Source organism: Thalassophryne amazonica, chromosome 9 (genome assembly GCF_902500255.1).
Source record: "Thalassophryne amazonica chromosome 9, fThaAma1.1, whole genome shotgun sequence".
Lineage (NCBI taxonomy): Eukaryota > Metazoa > Chordata > Actinopteri > Batrachoidiformes > Batrachoididae > Thalassophryne > Thalassophryne amazonica.
Genome location: NC_047111.1, coordinates 72720764 through 72748062, shown reverse-complemented (window position 1 = coordinate 72748062; position 27299 = coordinate 72720764). Strand labels below are relative to the sequence as shown.

The 27299-nt window shown below is 42.0% G+C and overlaps 1 protein-coding gene and 1 long non-coding RNA gene across 2 annotated transcripts in view; both read right to left on the bottom strand.

Annotated features, from left to right (window-relative positions):
* LOC117517362 overlaps positions 1-12274 on the bottom strand; it is a 36374-nt gene extending 24100 nt beyond the window's left edge. Inside the window, exons 1-4 of the long non-coding RNA XR_004562709.1 lie at positions 12263-12274; positions 11985-11995; positions 7404-7408; positions 2125-2281 (exon numbers count right to left, since the gene is read on the bottom strand). This is a non-coding gene — a long non-coding RNA (uncharacterized LOC117517362). The remainder of the gene's footprint in view (positions 1-2124; positions 2282-7403; positions 7409-11984; positions 11996-12262) is intronic.
* Positions 1-27299, bottom strand: part of cadm2a (cell adhesion molecule 2a) — a 962407-nt gene that overhangs the window by 394338 nt on the left and 540770 nt on the right.

The window sequence follows — 27299 nt, the reverse complement described above, 5'->3', positions numbered from 1 at the left end:
GCTGCGGTCCATATGCAGAACGACCGTTTCATTCACACACGGAAAAATATAAAGTCTGACCTGTTCATTTCAGCTCAATTCACCATCACAGACAGACATGAATCCACATAAAGCTTCTGATTTTTGAAAATGACCTCAGAAAATCTTTTAATTGGTGGCTGGAAACGTAGCGTTTTAAAGCAAGTCCTTCTGTGTTTTTTTCTGCTGCAAGTGCGTGTCTCATGCAGGTGTCACGCTGAACTCACAGAAGCGCTGTGATGATTAAACTTTGCTCGCCATCACTGTGATGTGATCATCAGACAACCTGATTGATAGATTAGGGTGATCACGCCTCATTAATGCGCTGTTTAAGTGCCGTGGCTGTACGCGATCACCACGCCAACAGATCACACAGCACGCCATTCTGATCACACTTGATCGTGGTCGATTGGTGTTTTAAAAGTTTAAATTATCACAATGTTTCATTATTCAGGTCTGTGATGACCTGATCAGGTCTGATCATTGGTCCCGTGGCTGCTTTCTGATCAGCGGAGCTGAAAGCAGCTGCGCTTTAAAGAGTCACAGCTCTCCATTCATTCACAGCAGCATTTTCCACAGCCAGTACGCTCATCAGCATTCTGTACACAATGAAAATGGTCCACCAAGATAAAATAATTAAAATAAAAAATAAAGTAATGTTTTATTACTCTGTTTCTGACGCACACCATATGGTGCAGTACCGACCCAAACCACTGGGTGTAAACTGGGCTGCTGGCAGACGCTGGATAATCGTCAAGGTGTGACATATGCATTAATTTATTAGACGTACGACAGCGTGCGCCAGAGTTTTTAAAATGGCCGGCATACGTAGGCTAAATCGTCAAGGTGTGATGGGGCCTTAACCAAATTTTACTCAGGCACTTTTGTACTCCACATCAACCCATGCCACATTCTGCAAAGATGTTAAATAACAAAACAAGTTATACTGCCAGACATTTGGTCTGTTGATTCATGTGATCCATGTCACACTCCACTCAAACCAGACAGAGTCCCATATTTTTGGATGGACCTCATTTAACTTGTTTGTTCCATGCCAAAGTTTGAAATGAACTGGCATCCTATTCAGGGGAAGTTGTAGACCATCATGAACTTCACACTTATCCGGGGATACGCACCAGCCAATGAGTGTCATGACCCGTTTTGGGCTTCTAAAAGTTTGAATTGTTCATACCTCCCCAAACTGTAAGCATAAACTAAGTAAAACAAGATCACCTTGACTCTTTTAACTTTTCACACATTGGTCTCACCTGAAACAAAGTAAGTTGAAAAATCAGACAATTTGGTTGGACTGAATTCCACTGTGGTGGTTGTTGAGATCGTACGAGGTAATATAAGGTGTATTTCTCCAGGCTTGGGTAGTTAAAGAGATAAAGGGGTGATGGTTCTTCTTGCTCTAACTGCTTAGAGAAAGTGGCAGACATTGCCCTTTTGGGAAGCCATTAGAATGATGTAGCATTGCGCTTTTTGCTGACAATAGCAGGGACCTGATACACTCTCTGTTTATTTTTGCCCATTGCAGATATTTACTGCAGTCGCCATCATTGTCTAACCTCTGAAAGCTTCCATAACTCAGGTCAGACTGCACAGAACGTATTTAGTTACATCTCCGAAACAGCAAAGTGTAGTGCTATTGTAAACCCATCTGCACACCCTCCACCCCGCCACAGTTAGAGAAATATTATTATGTGTCCGTTCAAAAAATTTAGTATGAGATACAGTGCATCCACAATTACTTCACAGCGCTTCATTTTTTCCACATTTTATGATGATACTTATTGCAAAATGGATGCAGTTATTATTTTTCCTTAAGATTCTACACACAATACCCCATATTGCCAATGTGAAAAAGTTTATATATCTATATATATATTTTTTTAAATTTATTAAAAATAAAAAAAACTAAGAAATCACATGTACATATTCACAGCCTTTGCCATGAAGCTCAAAACTGAACTCAGATGCATCCTGTTTCCACTGATCATCCATGAGATGTTTCTACAGTTAAACTGGAGTCTACCTGGGGTAAATTCAGTTGACTGGACATGAATTAGAAAGGCACACACCTGTCTACATATAAGGTACCACATGAAGTCAAAGGAATTGTCTGTAGACCTCCAAGAGAGGATTGTCTTGGAGCACAAATCTGGGGAAGGGTACAGATACATTTCTGCTGCTTTGGAGATCCCAATGAACATAGTGGCCTCCAACATCCATAAATAGAAGAAGTTCAGATCCACCAAGACTCTTCCTAGAGCTGGCCATCCATCTAAACTGAGCGATAATGTGAAAAGGGCCTTATTCAGGGAGATAATCAAGAACCCAATGGTCACTCTGTCAGACCTTCAGCACTCTTCTGTGGAAAGAGAAGAACCTTCCAGAATGACAATCATCTCTGCAGTAACCCACCAATCAGGCTTCTATGGTAGAGTGGACAGATGGAAGCCATTCCTTTGTAAAAGGCACATGACAGCCTGTCTGGAGTTTGCCAAAAGGCACCTGAAGGACTCTCAGACCATGAGAAACAAAATTCTCTGGTCTGATGAGACAAAGATTGAACTCTTTGGTATGAATACCAAGCATCAGGTTTTTTAGGAAACCAGGCACCATCTCAACAGTGAAGCATGGTGGTGGCAGCATTATGCTGTGGGGATGCTTTTGAGCAGCAGGAACTGCGAGACTAGTCAGGATTGAGGGAAAGATGAATGCAGCAATGTACAGAGACATCTTGGATGAAAACCTGCTCTCGATTGGTCTTGACCTTAGACTGGGGCAATAGTTCATCTTTCAGCAGGACAATGACCCTAAGTACACAGCCAAGATATCAAAGGAGTTTCTTCAAGACAATCTGTGAATGTCCTTAAGTGGCCCAGCCAGAGCCCAGACCTGAATGTGATTGAACATCTCTGAGAGATCTGAAAATGGCTGTGCTGTGGCATCATATTCAAGAAGACTTGAGGCTGTAATTGCTGCCAAACAACAATATGTAAATACATATGTACATGTGATATCTCAGTTTTATATTTTTCAAAAATTTGCTAGAATTAAAAAAATCATGTTATTATGGGGTGTTGTGAGTAGAATTTGGAGGGAAAATGAATTTACTCGATTTTGGAAAACAAAATTTGGAAAAACCGAAGCACTATGAATACCTTCCAGATGTACTATAGGGAATATGTCTGGGTAAAACCTATGTAAAACATTTGCACATATGTAGGTCTTGGTTTAATGAACAGATATGGTTATTTTTTGGTCTAATGAATAGATACGAGGTCTGTCCATAAAGTATCGTACATTTTTATTTTTTTTTAACTATATAGATTTGATTCATATGTTTTCACTTCAGACAAGCTTGAACCCTCGTGCGCATGCGCAGGTTTTTCCACGCCTGTTGGTGACGTCATTCGCCTATGAGCACGCCTTGTGGAAGGAGTGGTCCCGCCCCGTCGTCGGATTTTCATTGTCAGGAAATGGCGGAATGATTTAGGGTTTTTTTCCATCAGATTTTTTCAGAAGCTGTTAGAGACTGGCACCTGGAAACCATTCGAAAAATTTATCTGGCTTTCGGTGAAAATTTTACGGGCTTCACAGAGAATAAGGACTGTAACTACAGCTTTAAGGATGGCCCACAACGGCACTCGGCGCGCCGCGCTCCGAGCCGCAATGACAGGCACGAACCACCGGATTATTTCTAAACGGATGGCTGTGTGGAGCTGGGACCGTCGTGTGCACTTTCTCTGTTTATCACAAGAGCTGGACATCAACCATTTTCCGGCAGATTTCACTTTTAACAAGAGATTTTGTCGTGGAAAGCCGCGCGGAGGCTTTCTGCGTCACGACCGATTCGCTGTTCGAGCGAGACAAAGAACGCCTCCGTTTCGGCGTGTCAGAGGACAAGTTGGGACATGCCCAGCTCTCCACAATTTCTCTTATAACTCACTCGACTGGTAAGCATTGAAAGCCGCATGTCCCAACTTGTCCTCTGACACGCCGAAACGGAGGCGTTCTTTGTCTCGCTCGAACAGCGAATCGGTCCTTCCACAAGGCATGCTCACAGGCGAATGACGTCACCGACAGGCGTGGAAAAACTCACGCATGCACACGAGGGTTCAAGCTTGTCTGACGTGAAAACACATGAATCAAATCCGTATAGTTTAAAAAAAAAACAAAAAGGTACGATACTTTATGGACAGACCTCGTATATGGTATTTTTTTTTTTTTTTTTGGTCTAATGAATATACTCTTCATCTGGAAAGTGTTTTTCCAAAATGGATGACATTTTTTTTTTCCCTCAAAATTCTACACACAATAATTAAAAATAAAAATAATAAAATAATTAAATAATTAAAAATAATTAAAATAAAAAAAAAACAACAACAACTAAGAAATCACATGTACATAAGTATTCACAGCCTTTGCAATGAAGCTCAAAGTTGAGCTCAGGTGCATCCTGTTTCCACTGATCATCCTTGCGATTTTTCGACACCTTAATTGGAGTCCACCTGGGGTGAATTCAGTTGATTGGACATGAATGGGAAAGCCACACACCTGTCTACATATAAGGTCCCACAGTTGTAAAAAGTGAAGTGCTGTGAATAATTTCCAGATGCACTGTATATGATTTTTTTTTTTTTTTTGGCCTAATGACTAGATACAGTATATGGTTATTTGCAGTCATAGCTGTTTGGCTATAGGGAAGGCAGTGTTGAAATCCTATTATATGTCACTATCCAGTATGTTAAATTTCATGTAAACATTAAATTTGCAGCAAACATCTTTTTTTTCTTTTTAAATTTTTAATGAGATGATCGTAAACACAAACATTCATTTCAGGAAACTTTAACTTATGCAAATAAATAATTTAAAAAGTTCAGCCTATACACTGCTCTTGCAAAAGGTCAGGCATATCATATACTGCAGTTTTTTTTTTTTTTACCTGTCCAAGCTTATGTCCATAATATGGTCAACAGGAAAGGCCAAAAATAAGCAGCTCATTATTCTACCAATAAATGAGATTCTGTACTGTATATGTCGAGCTTCAGGATGAACCACTATGCTGTTTGGCACTGGAGAATTCATTATGTGTCTGCATGCCAGAATAATGTTCCAGTCGAGTGCAAATTTGCAAGTAATGAGAGAAAAGAGTTACGTCACTGTACAGTCCTTTAACTTGTACAGTTCTCAAAGTGTTTGCATTGTAAATTCTTGTGGGAGCATGTTATTCTTATGCATACACAGTCACGCCCATAAGTATGAGGGGTGACTGTAAAATATGAAGAACTATGCCCTACTTTTTCTGGGTCAGGCTCAAAGCCTTTCAATTGCCCCTTTTAGTGTCATGTATCATGTTAATGTTGGGGTTTTGTTTGTTCCATTTTGTGGCTGGGTGGTTTGTGTTTGGGTTTTTTGGGTCTGTATGTCTCTTGTCTGCCTTCACTGTGCTTGGTGGGGGCGGTGCTCGGTGAGTGGGTCACGCCCTGTTCTGGGTCTTTCTACACTTGTTCCGGGAGTATTTAGACGCCACTAGTTGCACCGGGTGTTGCCTGATCGTTGTGCCCTGTGCCAGTGCTTCAAGCTCAGTACCACGTTTTGTTAAGCTGTCTCTTGGTGTTTTGACTGCCTGCCTGTATTTTTGTCTACGCCTCTGCCTGATGTTTCGGTTTTGGTTGCTCTTCTTGGACTGTCTGCTTGTGTACCAAACCTTGCTAAGCACCTCAGTAAAAGCCTCTCTGAACCAGAACTGTTCCAGTGAGTCCTACATTTGTCTCCTGCCTTCCTCGTCTGACAACCGTGATAGAACGATCAGGCCAACAAAGGAGACAGCGGACTCGGATCCATTCCAGCAGGCCGTTCGCTTCCACAGCCGCCAGCTGGCCCAACAAGAAGACCGCATCACTGCTTTAAGCACCAATATAGCCGATCTGGCCACAAGACAGGACGCCTTCATGTCCTCTGTCAGCTCTCAGATCAACCAGCTCGTAACCTCTCTGTCCCCACAGACACCGTCTGCCTCGGCAACCACCAACCAGCCACCGATGGGACTGCTGCTCCTGATGTCTGCAATCAGCTATCTCGACCTGAACATTTCTCTGGTGAATCCGGAGACATCATACCGTTCCTAACACAATGTGACCTGCACTTTGAGTTGATGTCAGCCATGTTTCCGTCCGACCGGGCGAAGATTGCCTTCATTATTACTCACCTCACCGGCCGGGCCGCGGCGTGGGCCTCGGCAGAGTGGAGCAGACAGTCCCCGGCGTGTAGTACTCTCCAGGCGTTCCAGACCGCTCTCCGCCAGGTGTTCCAGCATACGTCACCGGGCCGTGAGGCAGCCCGGTCCCTGATGCGCCTCCGGCAGGGTAACAGAAGAGTTGCCGACTACGCCATCGACTTCCGCATCCTCGCGGCTAAGAGCGAATGGAACCCGGCTGCACTCCATGACATGTTCTTTCAAGGCCTGTCTCCGCAGATCCAGGACCAGCTGATCGCCATCGACCTCCCGGAGCGACTCGACGAGCTAATCGCGTTAGCCATCCGCACCGATTGCCGGCTGGCGGATCGGCCCCGGCGGGACGTGCGATGCACTCCTCCCTCGCTAGGTCTTTGCACCTCAAACTTCACCGTCTTTCACGACCATTGGGTATACATGCCGTGGACGGTCACGTATTGGGTCACATCACCCACCGCGCGGAGACCGTTCAATTAATCATAGCCGGTACTCATTCCGAAACAATCAGTTTTTATGTCTTCGATGAAATGACTCACTCCGCCATTTTGGGGCATCCCTGGTTACGTAAACATTGTCCATACGTAAACTGGTCCGACGGGCAGATCACTTCCTGGGGTTCCGCATGTACCGGGCGCTGTTTTGCTATGACCATCAGGGACGGCAAGGTCCCTAATCCTGAGTTGGCGGGTGTGCCCGCGGAGTACCACGATATTGCCGACGTATTCAGCAAGGTCAAGGCAAAGTCGCTGCCACCGCATCGTGCATACGACTGTGCCATTGAGTTATTGCCGGGCACGAGTCCCCCGCGGGGAAAACTGTTTTCTCTGACTGGTCCTGAACGTGTCGCTGTGAACGACTACATCCGGGACTCTTTGGATGCCGGGTTGATCCGCCCATCGTCGTCTCCTGCGGGGGCGGGGTTCTTTTTTGTTGAAAAGAAGGATAAATCACTCCGTCCCTGCATCGACTATCGCGGGCTTAATGACGTCACAGTAAAGAACCGTTATCCTCTGCCCCTAATTGCCTCCGCGTTCGACCTGCTAGAGGGCGCCAAACTCTTCACCAAACTCGATCTCCGTAATGCCTATCATTTAGTGCGAATCAGACAAGGTGATGAATGGAAGACCGCTTTTAACACCCCCACTGGTCATTATGAATATCTAGTCATGCCTTTTGGTTTAACCAATGCACCCGCAGTGTTTCAAAACCTGATTAATGATGTACTACGGGAATGTCTGGGTAAATTTGTGTTTGTGTACCTCGACGATATCCTGATCTTCTCCCCGGATGCGGAAACGCATGTCCGTCATGTCCGTACCGTGCTTGAGACCCTTTTACGCAATCAGTTGTACGTAAAGGCAGAAAAGTGTGACTTCCATAGGTCCTCAGTGACCTTTCTGGGATTCATCATATCGCCTGGGTCTATCCGGATGGACCCAGCCAAGATAGCCGCAGTGCGTGATTGGCCTGTACCAAGGAACCGCAAGGAAGTCCAGCGGTTTCTTGGTTTTGCCAACTTTTATCGAAAGTTCATCTGTAATTTCAGCTCGGTGGCCGCGCCTCTGCATAACAGCACGTCCGTACACCGGCCCTTTTCCTGGACGCTGGATTGCGAGGAAGCTTTTCGAAGCCTGAAAAGATGGTTTACCACGGCCCCAGTGTTGCTCCTCCCCAACCCCGCTTTACAGTTTTTTGTCGAAGTTGACGCCTTCGACGTAGGGATCGGGGCCGTCTTATCCCAGATCCAACCCTCAGACCAGAAATTACATCCCTGTGTGTTTTTGTCCCGAAAACTGACGCCGGCAGAGCGCAATTACCACATCGGAGACCGCGAACTGCTGGGGGTTAAGGTGGCCCTGGAAGAGTGGCGACACTGGTTGGAAGGGGCACAATTGCCGTTTTTGGTATGGACCGACCATAAAAATCTAGAGTATCTCCGTTCTGCGAAACGACTCAATGCCAGACAGGCTAGATGGTCCATCTTTTTTAGCCGTTTCAACTTTGTGTTATCCTATCGACCGGGTACTAAAAACGGTAAACCCGACGCGCTCTCCCATCGGGGCGAACCTGTGGCTGTACCGGCGGACCCAGGTCCGGTCTTGCCCGTGTCCTGCTTCCTGTCAGTTCTCACCTGGGACATAGAAACCAAGGTCCGGTCTGCTACGCGCGGTGACCCTGTGCCGTGGGACTGCCCTCCGGGGAGACTGTACGTCCCAGATGCTCTTAGGGGGGAGGTGATAAGGTGGGCTCATGACAGCCGTTTTTCGTGTCATCCCGGAATTGGGAAGACAGCCACTATCATCCAGGGAAGATTTTGGTGGCCTCGGTTACTTCCCGACGTCACAGCTTATGTGGGGGCGTGCATTGTCTGCGCTATGCACAAGTCAACCAACCGCTCACCGTCCGGCAAGCTCCACCCATTACCCGTCCCCACCCGACCATGGTCACATATCTCGGTGGGTTTCGTTACCGGGTTGCCGCCATCCAAGGGGCATACTGTTATTCTGTCAGTGGTGGACCGTCTGTCCAAGATGGCCCATTTCATTCCGCTACCGAAACTCCCATCAGCTAAGGAAACCGCAGAGGCCCTGTTGCACCATGTGTTTAGATTACACGGTTTCCCGCAGGACATCGTGTCCGATCGTGGACCACAGTTCGTTTCACACTTCTGGGGTGAGTTTTGTCGACTCCTGGGAGTCACCTCGAGTCTCACCTCCGGGTATCACCCTCAGGCGAATGGGCAGGCTGAGAGGGTCAATCAGGAATTGGAAAAGGGGTTACGTATCCTCGCCTCCCAGCACCCCGCTTCCTGGTCGTCACAATTAGCATGGGTAGAGCTCGCTCACAATAGTTTACCGTCTGCCTCCTCTGGTTACTCCCCAATGCACGTGTCCCATGGGTATCAACCTTCATTGTTCTCTCCTACAGTCTTAACCACCCAGGTGCCTTCAGCCCTTTCCTTAATCCGCCATTGTCGTCTAATCTGGGAGCGGGCCCAACGAACGTTACTGCGCTCTTCAGCGATCTACAAGGCTGCTGCCGACAGGAAAAGGACCCTAGAACCACATTACTCCCCGGGACAGCGGGTTTGGCTCTCCACCCGGCACCTTTCCCTCCATGGTCTGCCACGGAAACTTGCTCCTCGGTTCGTGGGGCCGTTTCCCATCACGAGGGTGATCACCCCGGTCTCTGTCCGCCTTCGTCTGCCTCGGACTATGAGGATACATCCCACCTTCCACGTCAGCCAGGTCAAGCCTGCTCGGTCCTGTGTCTTGTGCCCTCCGGCCGTTCCCCCGCCTCCCGCCCGGTTTGTGGCCGGGGGCCCGGTTTTTACTGTGCGCCGCCTTGTGGGGTCCCGGCGGCGTGGGCGGGGGGTGCAGTACTTGGTGGACTGGGAAGGTTATGGACCTGAAGAACGCTCATGGATTCCTTCTCGTTTCGTTTTGGATCCTGGACTGATCGCGGACTTCCATGCTCGGCATCCTGGGTTCCCCGGGCCGTCAGGCGCCGGCCGTTGAGCGGGGGGTCCTGTCATGTATCATGTTAATGTTGGGGTTTTGTTTGTTCCCTTTTGTGGCTGGGTGGTTTGTGTTTGGGTTTTTTGGGTCTGTATGTCTCTTGTCTGCCTTCACTGTGCTTGGTGGGGGCGGTGCTCGGTGAGTGGGTCACGCCCTGTTCTGCGTCTTTCTACACTTGTTCTGGGAGTATTTAGACGCCACTAGTTGCACCGGGTGTTGCCTGATCGTTGTGCCCTGTGCCAGTGCTTCAAGCTCAGTACCACGTTTTGTTAAGCTGTCTCTTGGTGTTTTGACTGCCTGCCTGTATTTTTGTCTACGCCTCTGCCTGATGTTTCGGTTTTGGTTGCTCTTCTTGGACTGTCTGCTTGTGTACCAAACCTTGCTAAGCACCTCAGTAAAAGCCTCTCTGAACCAGAACTGTTCCAGTGAGTCCTGCATTTGTCTCCTGCCTTCCTCGTCTGACAACCGTGATATGTAGTTAGGAAGTGTCAAAAATTTTTTAATTTTTTCTGTGAACACCAATAGTTTGTTACATTTCAGTAGTTGAAATTAAACAATCAAGGTGTGTTTCTGTTGTAGACAATCTTAAAATACTGCATTAACAGTTTAGGAATTACAGCCATTTTTACACGGAGTCCCTCCATTTTCAGAGCCAATAAGTAACTGGATAAATGAAATATGAGGGGTTTTTTTTCTTTTCACATGTAAATCATCACTTTTACAGCCAGTTTTCTTTATACAAGTCAGTTCCGAGTCACTGAATACTGGACTTCGTTTATAGCAGTCATTAAGGAATGCAAACAGTATGGTATCTGAAAAGGAGCAGGCAGTTCTCAGAAACTGAACTATTGTCCAATAAAGAAAGTCGTGAGGGAAGCCAGCAAGATTCACATCGCAACTCTGAAGATGCTACATGCTTCTGTGGTTGTGATTCAACAAATGGTGCATAGTGCAGGTTTTGGTTGTTGCTGCATCTATCAGCACTTCATGGTGGTGGAACAGAGAATGATTTTGATGCAAAAAAATAATCAAATCTTGGCCTGAGTCACCCATATGCCTCCTGGCAAACTGTAGCTTAAATTTCACGTGTTCTTTTTCCAAAAATTCTTCTTTGTTCCAATTCACTGGAGCTGTGTAACTGGTGGTGCAACAGGGGGAAAACGTCCATCATGTGTGACAATTCACCAGTCCATCCATATGTGCATCTTTGGATGTTATGCCATACTTCAGTAACAGCTGTTCAGGTGGGATTTTACTGAATGATGTGCAATATGCACATTTTTATACAGTACATCCTGTGAATGTTCACTGCGCTTTAACCTTTTCCACATTTTGTTATGTTACAGCCTTATTCCAAAATGGAGCAAATTCTACTCACAACACCCCATAATGACAACAAGATTTTTTTTTTCTAATTCATAAAACAACAACAACCAAGAAATCACATATACATAAGTGTTCACAGCATTTGCTCAATACTTTCTTAATGCACCTTTGGCAGCAATTATAACATCAAGTCGTCTTGAATGTGATGCCACAAGCTTGACGCACCTATATTTGGGCAGGTTTTCCCATTCCTCATTGCACATCCAGGGTGTCTCTGTACATTTCTGCATTCAGCTTTCCCTCAATCCTGACTAGTCTCCCAGTTCCTGCTGCTGAAAAACATCATCACAACATGATGCTGCCACCACGGTGCTTCACTGTAGGGATGGTGCCTGGTTTCCTCCAAATATGATGCCTGGCATTCACACCAAGGAGTTCTATCTTTGTCTCATCAGACCAGAGAATCTTGTTTTTCATGGTCTGAGAGTCCGAGTGCTTTTTGGCAAACTCCAGGTGGGCTCCTATGTGTCTTTTCCTAAGGAGTAGCTTCTGTATGGCCACTCTACCACACAGGCCTGATTGGTGGATTGCTGCAGAGATGGTTGTCCTTCTGGAAGGTTCTCCTCTCTCCACAGAGGAATGCTGGTGCTCTGACAGAGTGACCATCGGGTTCTTTGCCAACTCTGTGACTAAGGCCCTTCTCCCTGATTGCTCAGTTTACACATGCGGCCAGTTCTAGGAAGAGTCCTGGTGGATCTGAACTTCTATTTATGGAGGCCACTGTGCTCATTGGGACCTTCAAAGCAGCAGAAATATTTCTCTAACCTTCCCTAGATTGGTGCCTCGTGACAATCCTGTCTCAGACGTCTACAGACAATTCCTTTGACTTCATGCTTGGTTTGTGCTCTGACATGCACTGTCAACTGTGGGACCTTATATGTAGACAGGTGTGTTCCTGTCCAAATCATGTCCAGTCAACTGAATTTACCCCAGGTGGACTCCAATTAAGCTGTAGAAACATCTCAAGGATGATCACTGGAAACAGGATGCACCTGAGCTTCATGGCAAAAAATGTGAATACTTATGTAAAAGCGGCTTCTTAGTTTATTTATTTTAATAAATTTGCAGAAATCTCAAAAAAACCATTTGTTACATATCATTGTGCAATATTGTGTATAGAATATTGAGGAAAAATGAATTTTATCCATTTTGGAATGAGGCTGTAACATGAAATGTGGAAAAAGTGAAGCACTGTGAATACTTTCTGGATGCACTGTTGACCCATCATTAGTCCAGCTAAAGTCATAGATCACTTGATTGTTGTTTTGCTCCATCATGGTGAGCGGTTTGTTTTCCTTGGGGTAGAGCATGTCTATCAAATCATTAATCCCATTTTGAACGTTCTAATTTGAAGGTGTTTTCATGTTCAGCATATGTCTCCACCAGTCGGCATGGAGAAAATGATATTATTCCATTCTACAGATTTCAGTTAGGCACAGGGAGATGAATAAACTGGGAGATGGTGATGAACAGTGGTGAGCACAGCTAGCCAAAAAGTTAGCTTCGATAACCGTTAATCCGCTAACTGAAAAGTTAACTTTTATAAAGCTACCGAACAACCACTGATGACAAGAAACTAATTTTGTCATAATGCATTTCAGCATGTGTGTCTATAAACGCTAAAACCTTCAAAATTAGTGCATTACTTTAAAACTAAAAAAATATAGCTGATATTTTCACTTTGTAAAACAACAGCGGTGACATTAATTTCAATAAATTGTTTAGAATTAGTTTGTTTCAAATTTTAACCATAAGTCAAAACTGTCTGACTCCTGTTATATGTCTGCAAGTCTGTATGGCTGTGAAAATAAATAATCTTTTTTCCCCCCCCTCCTTCTTCTTTTCTCTCTAATAGCCAGCTCTCCTCTGCTGGCAGAGGATTGAGCTGTACTTCTCATAGCTGTCTGTCTGTTACAAAACATGTACCAAAATGTGCTATTTTAGTGCCTTTACAAATGTTTTTAACTGTTAAGCTTTATTCACTATGCCTGCAAAAATATGATAGTGGTCTAAAAGTTATCAGAACTAAATTTAGCAGACGTCAATTGGTCTGCTGGTGGTTTTCAAAGTTAGCTGAAAAGCTAATCAGCTAACAAAAAATGTCAGCTTCGCTAATTAGTGGATTAGCGGAACTGTGCCCACCACTGATGATCAAGCTGGAGAACTGTGAGCAGCCTTTAATATCGTCACCTTCCTAAAATAATGGCTTAAGTCATGTTTTATGACTTAGGCCATTATTTTAGGAAGGTCACAATATGCAAGATATGTCGAGACTGATGAGTTGCTCCTAATTTACTTTGCTTGACAGGCGTAGATGTTTTAGATAGAGCTGGAAACGGACATATTTTTTTGTCACATATCATTCATAATGCAACATTCACATGCTGATCATAGAAAAACTGCCATACCAGTTGTTATAGAAGATGGAATTAGTGCTGTCTACTGCAGCAGATGGTAGATGACAGCACACAGTAAACTCTGCACTATTAAATTCCCATTTCAGCAAGTGCATCTGGTCCCATTCCAAAATAATGTAAAATCAACTCTATCAGAGTGTATATTTGCAAGAAAAGTGTTGAGAGCAAGACCAACCATTGTAACAATCCTTCACTGCCTTGACAAAGGTGTTCAACATTGTGTCACGCCCACTTCTGTGGACGATCCTGAGCAAAATAGGCTGTCTGGAGAAACTGATCAAAATCCCAAGGCTTCTCCAAGATGACATGTCTGCCACAGTTCTGGTAAAAGGGAAATAAAACCCTGGCACCTTCAATGTTCAATAGGGAGTAAAGCAGGGCTGTGGTATTGCCCCTACATTCAGAAAATCATAAAAATAAACCATTTGGAGTCTTGTTGAATATTATGTTCTATCTTTTAATTCATGCAAATATTCTTACCACTGCAGTCATAAACATTCCTATTCTGTTTGTTTCTGATTGGTCAAAGGTCCACACCACACTGTGGAAAGGATTTTGTATGAATTTAGTCTAAGCAAACTTTTCTCTCTGTCCCTCTCAACACATTTAGTTTTCAAGTTAGACGTAGGTTGAAGTGAGCTTATTTGTCCATTTCTTTCATTTCCAAAGCTTATGTTTGATTACCACCAAGGCCACCACTGCTTTTGTTAATTAAATGAAAAGTAATTACACTTAATTCAGAGAGGCAACAGCATTTGAGTGTTTTACACAATGTTATCTTCATAAGAGTAAGCGCTGACCTGTGTCATAGCTCTGTTTCCCTTGGTAAGGCTTTAATTCCTGTTTATCTGACATAAAACCAAGAGTCTTGGCATTAAAATGATGAATCTGTTGCCATCTACATTTGACTATAGTTAAAGCTAGATAATTTCTATGATTTGTTCTTGCAACTACAGCAAGCATAAAAAGTTAACTATGTTTATATGTTTTTGTCAATAACACATACTGTCACAGTGTGTGCAGTGCCTTTATCCCAGCCAGCAGTAGTACAATACACAACAGATACAACTACCATCTGCTGCACACTGCAAATGGTTGGAATAATTTGACACCAAAATCAAGACTATCCAACACGTCCAAATATCTGCTTGGGGAGTGTTTTACAATTAAGCAAAATTCAGTTAAATATTAATTTGAATGTTATTAATTCATTAATAATATATTAATCAGTATGGTAACACTTTATATTAACTGCATGTTATAAAGCATTAGTAAAGCATTTATAAAGTGTAAGTAAATACTTAAATGAAGACTTGTAAAACATTTACAAAGCATTATTTTTTATTCGCTACTCATTGGCAGTGGTGGGCACAGCTAACCAAAAATTTAGCTTTGATAACAGATAATCAGCTAATTGAAAAGTTATCTTTTCTAAAGCTAAACCGATAAACCACCCAAACATTTATCAGAAGCTACAGCTAACCAATAATCAATCATTTCCAATATTGTTTCTGGTACACTTGCAACTACTAACAAGCTGATTTTGAGTTTTAACGCCACGATCTATTCTGGTAGCATCAAAGGTGACCACAGACCCAAACAATAAGTCAGCACTTCTGTCTTTGAGTGCCCTGTCCACTGCTGGAAGTTCCTGTTTACTACATAGCTTCCAGCAGTGAAGCCCTCAAGAGGAGTGAAGCTCAACTCTCTACTCAAAGCAGTGTCGCCATGAGGCTGAGGTCTTGGAAAATAAAGCAGTGCTGACTTATGGTTTTGATTTATAAATAAAATTAATACTGATAGAATAACTCCATTAATGTCAACTCTGTCATTTGTACAAAGTTAAAATATAACATATATCTTTTAATTTTAAATAATGCACTAATTATGAAGTTTTGTAACAAACACAGACAGATGCCAAAGGGATTATGGGTAAAATGTGTCTCTGCTAACACTGATTGGTTGACTCATTAATTCTATGTAAAAACCAACACATTAATGTGAGGTATGTGTGTGATGGTGTTTACATTTAAATGTGTTTTGTAAAATATGCCTTTTTTATTAAAAAAAAAAAAGCTATTTGCAAAAAGCCAAAAAGTCAAGTTGTTATTTGACAACCATCTGATATAACTGGGGTCAAAATAAATAGAACACTGCCATGTACTGGCGTCCAGACGCTCATACTGCCATGAACACCACTGGCCAGTAGATGGCAGTAGAGACCGTGAAAACCTGCCAAAACAAAATTCCAGATAATCCATGTCTGTTATGTTTAAGATGCGTGGGATTTAATCAATGCAAACTGAATTTCAGACATCTCATATATATTACTCTGGAACAAAGATGACAGAGTGTTTGACATAAACAGGACTCTGAAGAGCAAACAGGAATCGATTGCAATGATTCCAATTGAAAATAATGGAGAAGCAAACTGGGCTTCTTCTGGCATTTTTACATAAAACAAACAATAACAACATCTATACACCAAGAGAATATATTCCCAAGAGTTTTAGGCACAATATATAAAGGTTTTAATGCTGTTGTCCGTGTGGAGCCTGATCAGAGCGTCTCAAATGCATTTCTTCTGTTGTGAATGTACTGAGATTACCCATAATACACCTGGACACAGCATGTCCACACTAAAACCTTCAAAATTATTGCATTACTTTAAAACTACATATAAACGAATTACACCACACTCACGATTAAAAGGTGCCAAACATAAACAAAAACTATAAAAGAAAGAAAAATGTCTGCACACTTAAATCCTTTATATATTTATTTAAAGGCCAAGCTTTCGGTTGACAGACCTGGACTGAGCCCTGAGGAAGGTCTGTCGACCAAAAGCTTGGCCTTTAAATAAATATATAAAGGATTTAAGTACGCAGACATTTTTCTTTCTTTTATTACTTTAAAAATAAAACATATATCTGATATTTTTACTTTATAAAACTTCAGACATGACATTAATTTAAATAACTTGCCCGTAACCATAAGTTAAAACTGTATGCCTCTGGATGACTTGGGTGATATTGCCAGCGTATCAGTATGGGGTCAAAAAAAGAGAGCTTTTTTTCTTTTCTGTGACCAGTTCTCCTTTGCCTGCAGAGAATAGAGTGGTTTCTTCTGGAACCAGCTTTCTTTTGTTTGCAAAGGATAGAACTGCACATCTATGACAAAATATTTAACAGGTAGGTACTCAACTGATTTTAAACTTAATAAATGTTAGTAACTGTTAAGCTTTGTTCACCACACCTCCAAAATATGTTAGCGGTCTAAAAATTATTGGACCAAAACTTATTGGAAGACAATTGGTCTGATGATGGTTTTCAAAGTTATCTGAAAAGCTAATCGGATAATGAAAACATTAGCTTCAATAATTAGCGGAACTATGCCCACCACTGCTCATTGGTAAGAACATAAATAGATGGCTTAATAATTATTTATAACAAAATATGTAATTCCAGGTGGTTTGGGACTGTTCTCTGGGTAAATTGTGCTGCAGAAGAGTCTCTCACCTCTGATACAAGGATTTGCTGCACCTGTGGCATTCACGTGCAGAGTAAGGACTTTCAGCTGGTGTCAATAGAGAAATGAGGAGCTGCATTTAAGCTAGCGGTGATGAGTGCTGGCTGCCGGAGAATTCAACTTTTCACAGCTCAAAACAACGTTGTGTCGACCGTTTGGGGACGCTGAGGGTCGCTCCAGAGCCTGACCGTACGTCTGTGAAGGAGGACGAGGGTGAGAGGCAAATGCTATCAGCACACGTCAGAGGTGACTTTCTTTGAATGTTTATCTCTGAAAATAATGTGGCAATTTTGCGTAGCTAAATTTAAATACTAAAAGTCAGTGTCTTGTTTGCTCCTCGCGGCGGTGGCGTGCGGAGTGATAATCCTCCACCGGCTGCGAGCAGCTATTCTTTTAAATAACGCTGAGATCAAACTGAACGTGTTGCTGATAAGTAAGCCTCTAATAGTTTTCTGATATTTATATTGAAGGATATCACCTTTGTTTCCTCCTCACAGAGTATAGTCTGGGAAAGGCCACCTGGGGGGGTGTCGGCGGAGATCCTGAGTCCTGAACGTTCGGGCTCCGGTCAATCCAGGCGCAGAGAGAGCACGCCGCCTGTTTAGCCACCACCAGATGTATTTTATTTTGACGTTTATGTACAGCATGACAGGGTGATAAATAAATTTGTTTCTTTGGAACTGCTTCTAGTTATTTTATGCTGGGTTCAGTCGGGCCTTGGATCGCCCTTTTAACTTGCGCCCCCACATAATAATTCCTCAATACTTTAGGTATCATTTGTTAATAATGTACAAAGCTCAAGTCTCATTCCCCATCACTATAAGTATGCAATTTAAAGACTTTATCTATGTATGAATTCTTCTTTCCATGTACGAATAAGCCTTAACTGAGCATTAGTTAAGCATTTGTAATATCGTTGTGGTGATTAAATTTGTTTTATAAGTCAATTGTATATGCTTAATATATATTTTAATCACAATCTCAAACAATTGACCAATTCAATTTTATATGTCCATTTATAAATGCTTATCAATGCATTAGTATACTTAAAAATACTATTATAGAGCCTTTACAATAATGAATAGTGTCTGATTTTACATTTGTAAATGATGAACTATTAATGATCAACTTTCTTGAATGGTTTATAGATGCTTTATAGCGTGTGGTTAATATAAAGTGTTACCATTACTATAAATATTAATAATATTAATAAATATTAAAAAAATAATTACTTTTTGAAATGCATGTTTAATGGCACATTTAATAGGAAAAAAATGCCAAGGTGCCAGTTTTTGTGAAAATGTCAAGTGGGCCACATCTGGGTCGCAAGCCATTACTTTGACACCACATCGCCCAAGCCTGTTGATGGGGTTGCACAGACTAGGTGACTAGTTGATTTTACAAATATCTAATGATGATTTAAGCTTGATGACAGCTAGTCAATGACTTCATGATAGAGACTTATTGGAAGGTGTCTGTTTATTTTCCTTTGCTTTCAGTGTGTGCACCAACATGCAACCTTTCAAGAATAAGAAACAGAAAATGTAGATAGTAGCTTTGTCACTTACTGTATGATGTGGCAACAACATAACTGACGTCAAACCAATAATGAGTGTCAAAGCCTACGTCAGCACTGGCCTATGGGTAGCCAGTGCCTATGGGTGAACCAGGCCTATGGGTGAACCACATTTTTGGTGAGCCCACCCTAGCTCATTTGAGGGCAGTTTATTACTGCATTCAAGACAACAGTATACTCAGAAAACCCAAGCTGGAAACTTCCAAGTTCTGAGGAGCATGCATTCACTTGATAAACTTGGAAAACAATATGGATGCCCACAACAACATATTCAAGCTATGCTGTTGTCTTTACAATAACAGATAAATACATTATTACAGCCATTTGTAATTGGTAAGCCAGATGGAGAATGTGTCAGATGAATGCATTTCTATTTGTAGTTTTGATTTAGTGACAATATTAATTATTGCAGACATATTTCGAAGAGGTACAACAAGGGGCAACTTCATCAAAATACAAACAAAGCAAAGATGTCACATAAAAAGTAAACAATTTGTTTAAAGTAATTAAATAACATTTGTAATAGTACAATCTCAAGAGTCATGATGGAGGATACCATGATTATAGCTATTATGAAGGGAAGTTGGATAAATCACTGTTTCTGAGTAGAATATCCAACCCAACCACGCAATCAAATCCTACTGTCTGAGTTTGCGCTCATTATTTCCAACTTAATGACATGTCACGAACGCGGCATAACCCTAGCTTGAATGATGTAGGCCTGGTTTACTCATAGGCCCAATCAAGTAGGCCAAGTTCATGTGGCAGTGCACGGGCCTGGATATCTTGTATTACACAGGTAACATTTGCACACATGACAGTCTGAGTTTTGCGCGACTTGAATTTTCTTTAATCTTTACATTTGAATCTTTCTTTTTCTTTTGCACTTCAATGGACCTTTTAAAATACAAGTGTTGCTATTGGTGCTGAGTTGTGAACTTTCTGCCATAGATACAGTATACGTTAATATACCAGTTGTAAAGCGTTCCCTTCTCTTGCGGGTTTATTAATGAGTTAATTATTAATGATGCCATTACCGCAATTCAAGTTTCATGACATAAATGCTGACTAAAGACACCTGAGATTGTGCAACCCAGAGCCTATAGGTAGCATCACTGATGTCAGAGAAACTGTTTTGATTGTGTGCCGGGGGGAAGGTCAACAAAAAATGGTCACCACGCACTGCTGACTTGTGCCAGAATACAGGAAATTGTGGGCTTACCTGTTGATGAAACACCAGCAGTCAGGTAATAGGTCAGCAGGGAGAGGAAATGAAAGACAAAATGAGAAAAGATCAGAAATTAATATGGATCTTACCAACCAAACATCCCGAACCATCAAAGTGCACATTTAGCAAAATTAAAAGATCACTGCAGGGCAATGCTGCCAATGATAATTCACTCATTCCTGTTAGAACAGCTGCTGTTGAAGAAGCACAGAGAGCTGCTGCAGTGCAATGATGGGTCATGATGTGTGGAGCTGTGTGTTACTGGAAATGCAATAAATTAGTTGCCTAGGTAACAATGGATGTACCTATGACTGCATTTCAGCAACAGGATGTAGGTTTTAGAGGAAAGTGTGATGTTTAAGTATCAAAGATTAACCCCAAATCCCACATCCAAACCAATGAGATGTGAGTGAAAATAAAAATTATGTTCATGCAGTTCTCATGCTCATGTCCTGGTAATGTTTTTGATCATTTTGTATAAAAATATCATGAGCTGATGTTCAAACCAAAGAGCCCTTGGTTGTTGTTGGAAAAGTCAAAGGGCAAATTCAATATTTTGTTACTAATCTTTTTCCTGCCCCATCCTCACCCACCATCCTTTCAAGCAAAAGAAAAGAAAAAAAAAACTGGTGAAGCTAGTTAGCCCCACAAACCATGTATAGGATGACTAAGACAAAAGACTATTAAGCATGTACAACAAGTTAATTTTTTTCTGAAATCACTTTTTTTTTTGTTTATTGTTATTATTATTTTGTTTGTTTGTTTGTTTCCTTGTTTGGCTGGTCCTGTGACATATTTTTGTGTGATTATGTGTAAAAACAAACAAACAAACAAAAACACTATTATCATTACATAATATACTGTATTATCATCAATGGCACCATCTACACACATGAAAATTAAATTAAGGACTGCTCCTCTACACTGTAAAATAACAAGAAAGATCTGATGGAAGAGAATGTGCTTTTTATTAGAAAACAAGCAAAATTAATAAATCATGCTCTCAAACTGAAAGACCACACTCCTGAGTTTAGATAGGGAACAGCCTTCATACTACTTGGCACTCAATGTTTTTGTACTCAGGACAGGTGAATCTTCAATCAGGAACATAGATGTGCTGAGGTAACATAAACTGTGTAAAAGTTTATTTTCCATTCAGTGAGGTAAACCTGCTCAGCAATGATGGTTTCAAATGTTCATAGTGGCAAGAAGCAGTTTACTCTTCAGTTCTTTGTACTTTTTGTCCAAACAAGTTTATGCTATAAATAAATAATGTGCCAGTTAAATTCATTTTGCTTCTTGTTGTATGATACAGTAGTACCACATTTCAAAGTAATGTGACTTATAGACCTATGCAACTGTAATTGGAATATAATTTGGAAAATATGTTATCTTGCCAAGCTCATGCCCATTTCTATTGTTTTCTCCTTTGAAAATTAGTAATGAGCAAATCATTAAAACCTAACATGTTGCAGACACAGTACACATGACTACATAAATCTAATAACTCTGACCCCACGAGCAATGCAGGAGTGTGTATGTCACTTTTGACTAACACATTTCTGTAAAATTATCACCTGTTTACTTCCTTCCAAGTCAAAGTTGAGCATGGGCATGACCTTTCAAGGTCAGGAAAGGTCTGGGACCAGGATCTGGTGCTGCTTGTTAGTGCATCTTCCAAGCTACAGAAACATGCCAGGTGCTGCATGGCAACAATGCAGGCAGACAACCGGTCCATCCCCACATATGGAAATTATCCATCAATCTATCACAGCCAGTTGATATGTGGACATCATCTTGGTCTTCTCAAGCTGTGGTCCAGAAACTGAGAATCATACCCAAACAAGTGGCACACATGTTTTTTTTTTTCTTATTGTAATCTTCTGATTACAATAAGAGCAAGCCTCTCATCGATAATCAACGTGATGACTTTTGATAACTTAATGCAGAGCAGGCTAAGGTAAGACAGTAACTGGCATTTTTTAAAGCCTCTTTACAGTTATGAGAGTAACAGGCACATGTGTACCTCCATCAGAATACTTTAGATGCTACCAGACACTTTGACTGAAATTTTTGCTTATTCAGTGTTAACAAGAAGTGACTTAACCAACCCCATAGCATTCCATAGCATTTAAGTCAATTCTGATCTTTGCGTCTAGTGAATATAATGTTTCATCCCACACAATGAAAAATTAGGGTTCAGGTTAAAAAATTCTGTAGTTCCCCCTTCAGTGATCCTCAAAGAAATGCTTAATGCTGGGATTGGTTGATTTAATTACCTGGAGAGCTGGAAACAGCTGTTCTGTTTAAGGACATTTTTTTTTGCCGGGGGTGTGTGTGTGTGTGTGTAATGCATCTTAAAATCTTAAATGAATTATTTGGGGCAAATGAGTTGCTCATCTCCTTCAGATTCAGAAGAAGATGATGATAATCCACTCTGCCTTTCCCTTTCTTCACTCTCTTTATTTCCACTAAGCTGTGCCCCCAGAGGAAGGATAAGAGGGTTTAGTGGGGGGCTGCTATGTGTGATGTCACACACACACACACACACACAAATAAACAGGTTTACCAAACAAAATTAATGATCAATATAAAATACATAAAAAGAAGAAAACTGTATTGCCTTATCTGTAATTTTTGTACTACAGTTGAGCAATAAATATTTATATATAGTTCTTGGCTATATTGAAAAATCTTTACGAGTAGTTCTATCTGTTCAGATCACTGTCTCTGAAAAAAAAAAATGGCATCAAAAATCTTCAATGCAGCACACCTCAAGTCTATTTCCTTTCGGAAGAAATAGCTCTACTTAACAAATAATGCCATTTCCTTCTGTCTCACAGGGCTATTGAAAGGTTGGCAGGTCAGAGCCAATTTTGTGATGGGATCACAGTGTTCCAAGCATTGTCGAGTTCCAACTGTGTGGGTTTTAAAGCAGCTATCACTCACGTACAGTGCAGAGCTGGAAGGTGGCATTTGTGTGAGAAGAAGTGTGTAGCCAGCCCGCGTCGCACAATGTTATAATTAGACAACAGGAAGGCAAACTGAACGACTGCCGATGATGGATCGAAGGAAGCCGGACATTACTTGGGAAACAACAGACGCTATCAGGGCCACGTGAGACAAACCACATCTGTCTGCTTGCTTGGTAGGAAGACATGCTGAGACATCATTCAACTGTGAAAAATGCAGCGTTCATTAGGGAGTGTCTGCAGGGCAAAACCCCAGGGACTCAACCACCTTCAGCCAAAACAAGACTTTGAACCCATGGAACGCTGACTAGCTGTCCAAAAACATAAATCAAAGTTAAACATCAAAAGCAATCCTTTGCACTGAATCACATTTTAGTCAGGGCCACAGGCTTCTGCTAAAAGCCCAGAAAGAGTTTGTGATTGTCTAAGGAAAATCACAAAGGGCCCTTGTTGGAGATGTAGCTGTAGCTCCACCATATTTCAACCAATTAAAAAATGAATTGACCATTCCTTTTCAAAATTCATTTTCAGCCTCAGTTTCTCACGTACTCTTAGCAATCCTGTACAATAGCACCCCAACTTTCCTTAAAAAAACAAGTGGTATTCTCAGTTGCTGGCACAGCTCAGCTAATCAGCTAAGAGCTAATTAGCAAAGATAACATTTTGTCAGCTGAATAGCTTTTAGCTAACACTGAAAACAATTAATGGACCAATTAGCTTTCACCAAATTTACCCTCACTAACTTTAAGTCAGCTGCTATTTTATTAATTTAGGGCCCCTTCACACATAACACGAAAGACGCATAAACTGTAAGACAATCCACAAACCAAAAACAAAATGGGGAACCATGAAGCATTCCACCTGCTGTCGGGAGGGAGGAAAGCACATTCGGACATGAATGCACAAAACCACAGCGACGGTTTTCGCACAAGCTCGTGTTCACGAGCACGAACACAGTGCGAGCACGTGGAAAGTCGCACACACAGCAGTGGAGCAAAAAATTATAAAACACCACAATTATAATTCTTAATTCCTGTTATAAACAGTGGATTTTGTCTCCGCCTAGACGTACACCAGGAAGTAATGAAATGACATGGATTACTGTTCTCACTTTTATGTTTTACATGCATTATCTGATGCGCTTGGCTCACGAAGAGCCGGCCGGCTCCCATGTCATTAAGAGTCGGCTCCCGTCTCATGAAGAGCCAGGGTCTCGCGTTGTGAACACATCAGCAGTGATCCACTGCAAATGTGATATGTGTTTTAATTATTACAATGTGGGGAAATCCCGCAGTGACACACACTCGCAGGGGCATCCTGTGGGGTGATTTCCTGCATGGCACAATATTCAGCAGCTTTGCGGTCCGCTGACGGGGAAAGTCAGCTAAAGCAATATGTCTTAATTTATTCTCACATGAGGACAGCATGCAGACGGACTGTCGTCATGCTGTAGTTGTGCGACTTCATATCCTACAAGCCACTACAGGTGTTCCCAAGCTGTGACTTGAGAGCACCGGTATCTGATCAGCTGCAGGTCACAGGGGGACATGCCCACCTCTGTCAGTGGGACTCGGCAGGTCACAGAAAAAAAAAGCCTCACTTTCTGCTACTTTCTTCTGTGATTCTAATTTCATGTATGTATTATTATGTGTTTGGCCTGCATGTGTCTGATGTCTGTGTTGTAATGTAAAATCTTGTGTGCACGGTCACGTCCAGCTGTCAGTCACTCGGCAATCAGCTGACATGTGCCGTATGTCAACCGCAAAGCATATGTTGACATAAGACTGAGTTCATGCCTTCACCCTTATGTGTTTGATTTAATTTCCAGTCTTTCTGTCTGTCAAGTAAACTACAGTTTACATGGTGGAAGTGACATCAGCGGCTTCACACCGTGCTTCACACTCAGATGCTGACGATCCTCATGAGGATGTGAGCGCCCGTGGACATGTGCACTGCATGTTCTCCAGCTGAGGTGCAGGACACAGCGGTCAATGTTGGATTCATGGTGTGTGTGTGTTCCGCACAACATTTTTGTGTGTGTGTGTGGGGGGGGGGGGGGGGGGGGGGTTCGGCACAGTCACACCCATGTGTGCTACTAGGTTATGCCACTTTCATGTGGTACTTCGACCTGTCTGTGAAAAGTGTCTAATGTGGTCGCCTGCTCTCTACTATCGTACCAGGAGTGCAAACAGCCCCGCCTTTTCTAAGTGTGCAGTGAGCAGTGTTAGATGTTCATGTGTGACACCTGGAATTTGGCGGACACCTGCCACGAGGGGGATCGAATGAGCATGCACAGGGCATTCACTGTCTTTTGACCACTTGTGTGCGCAAATTTGTGGTGACAGCTGTATGAGGCGTTTTGAGGCTAGTCAGCCTTCAACTGTGTTTATGTGTGAAGGGGTCCTTATTCAATTATTCATTTTCTACACCCGCTTACTCCCAATCAAATCAAATCAAATCAATTTTAATTTATATAGCGCCAATCACAACAAACAGTTGCCCCAAGGTGCTTTATACTGTAAGGCAAGGCCATACAATATTACGGAAAAACCCCAACGGTCAACACGACCCCCCTGTGAGCAAGCACTTGCAACAGTGGGAAGGAAACAAACTCCATTTTAACAGGAAGAAACCTCCAGCAGAACCAGGCTCAGGGAGGGGCAGTCTTCTGCTGGGACTGATTGGGGCTGAGGGAGAGTACCAGGAAAAAGACATGCTGTGGAGGGGAGCAGAGATCAATCACTAATGATTAAATGCAGAGTGGTGCACAACAGAGCAAAAAGAGAAAGAAACACAGTGCATCATGGGAACCCCCCAGCTGTCTAAGTCTATAGCAGCATAACTAAGGGATGGTTCAGGGTTCACCTGATCCAGCCCTAACTATAAGCTTTAGCAAAAAGGGAAAATTTTAAGCCTAATCTTAAAGTAGAGAGGGTGTCTGTCTCCCTGATCTGAATTGGGAGCGTGGTTCCACAGGAGAGGAGCCTGAAAGCTTGAACGCTCTGCTCCCATTCTACTTCTTACAAACCCTAGGAACTACAAGTAAGCCTGCAGCTCTGAGAGCGAAGCGCTCTATTGGGGTGATATGGTACTATGAGGTCCCTAAGCTAAGATGGGACCTGATTATTCAAAACCTTATAAGTAAGAAGAAGAATTTTAAATTTACTCTAGAATTAACGGAAGCCAATGAAGAGAGGCCAATATGGGTGAGATATGCTCTCTCCTTCTAGTCCCTGCTAGCACTCTAGCTGCAGCATTTTGAATTAACTGAAGGCTTTTCTGGAACTTTTAGGACAACCTGATAATAATGAATTACAATAGTCAGCCTAGAGGAAATAAATGCATGAATTAGTTTTTCAGCATCACTCTGAGACAAGACCTTTCTAATTTAGAGATATTGCGAAAATGCAAAAAAAAAGCAGGTCCTACATATTTGTTTAATATGCGCTTGAATGACATATCCTGATCAAAAATGACTCCAAGATTTCTTCACAGTATTACTAGAGTTCAGGATAATGCCATCCAGAGTAAGGATCTGGTTAGACACCATGTTTCTAAGATTTGTGGGGCCAAAGTACAATAACTTCAGTTTTATCTGAGTTTTAAAAGCAGGAAATTAGAGGTCATCCATGTCTTATGTCTGTAAGGACAATCCTGCAGTTTATCTAATTGGTGTGTGTCCTCTGGCTTCATGGATAGATAAAGCTGGGTATCATCTGCGTAACAATGAAAATTTAAGCAATGCCGTCTAATAATACCGCCTAAGGGAAACATGTATAAAGTGAATAAAATTGGTCCTAGCACAGAACCTTGTGGAACTCCATAATTAACCTTAGTCTGTGAAGAAGATTCCCCATTTACATGAACAAATTGTAATCTATTAGATAAATATGATTCAAACCACCGCAGCACAGTGCCTTTAATACCTATGGCATGCTCTAATCTCTGTAATAAAATATTATGGTCAACAGTATCAAAAGCAGCACTGAGGTCTAACAGAACAAGCACAGAGATGAGTCCACTGTCTGAGGCCATAAGAAGATCATTTGTAACCTTCACTAATGCTGTTTCTGTACTATGATGAATTCTAAAACCTGACTGAAACTCTTCAAATAGACCATTCCTCTGCAGATGATCAGTTAGCTGTTTTACAACTACCCTTTCAAGAATTTTTGAGAGAAAAGGAAGATTGGAGATTGGCCTATAATTAGCTAAGATAGCTGGGTCAAGTGATGGCTTTTTAAGTAATGGTTTAATTACTGCCACCTTAAAAGCCTGTGGTACATAGCAAACTAATAAAGATAGATTGATCATATTTAAGATCGAAGCATTAATTAATGGTAGGGCTTCCTTGAGCAGCCTGGTAGGAATGGGGTCTAATAGACATGTTGATGGTTTGGAGGAAGTAA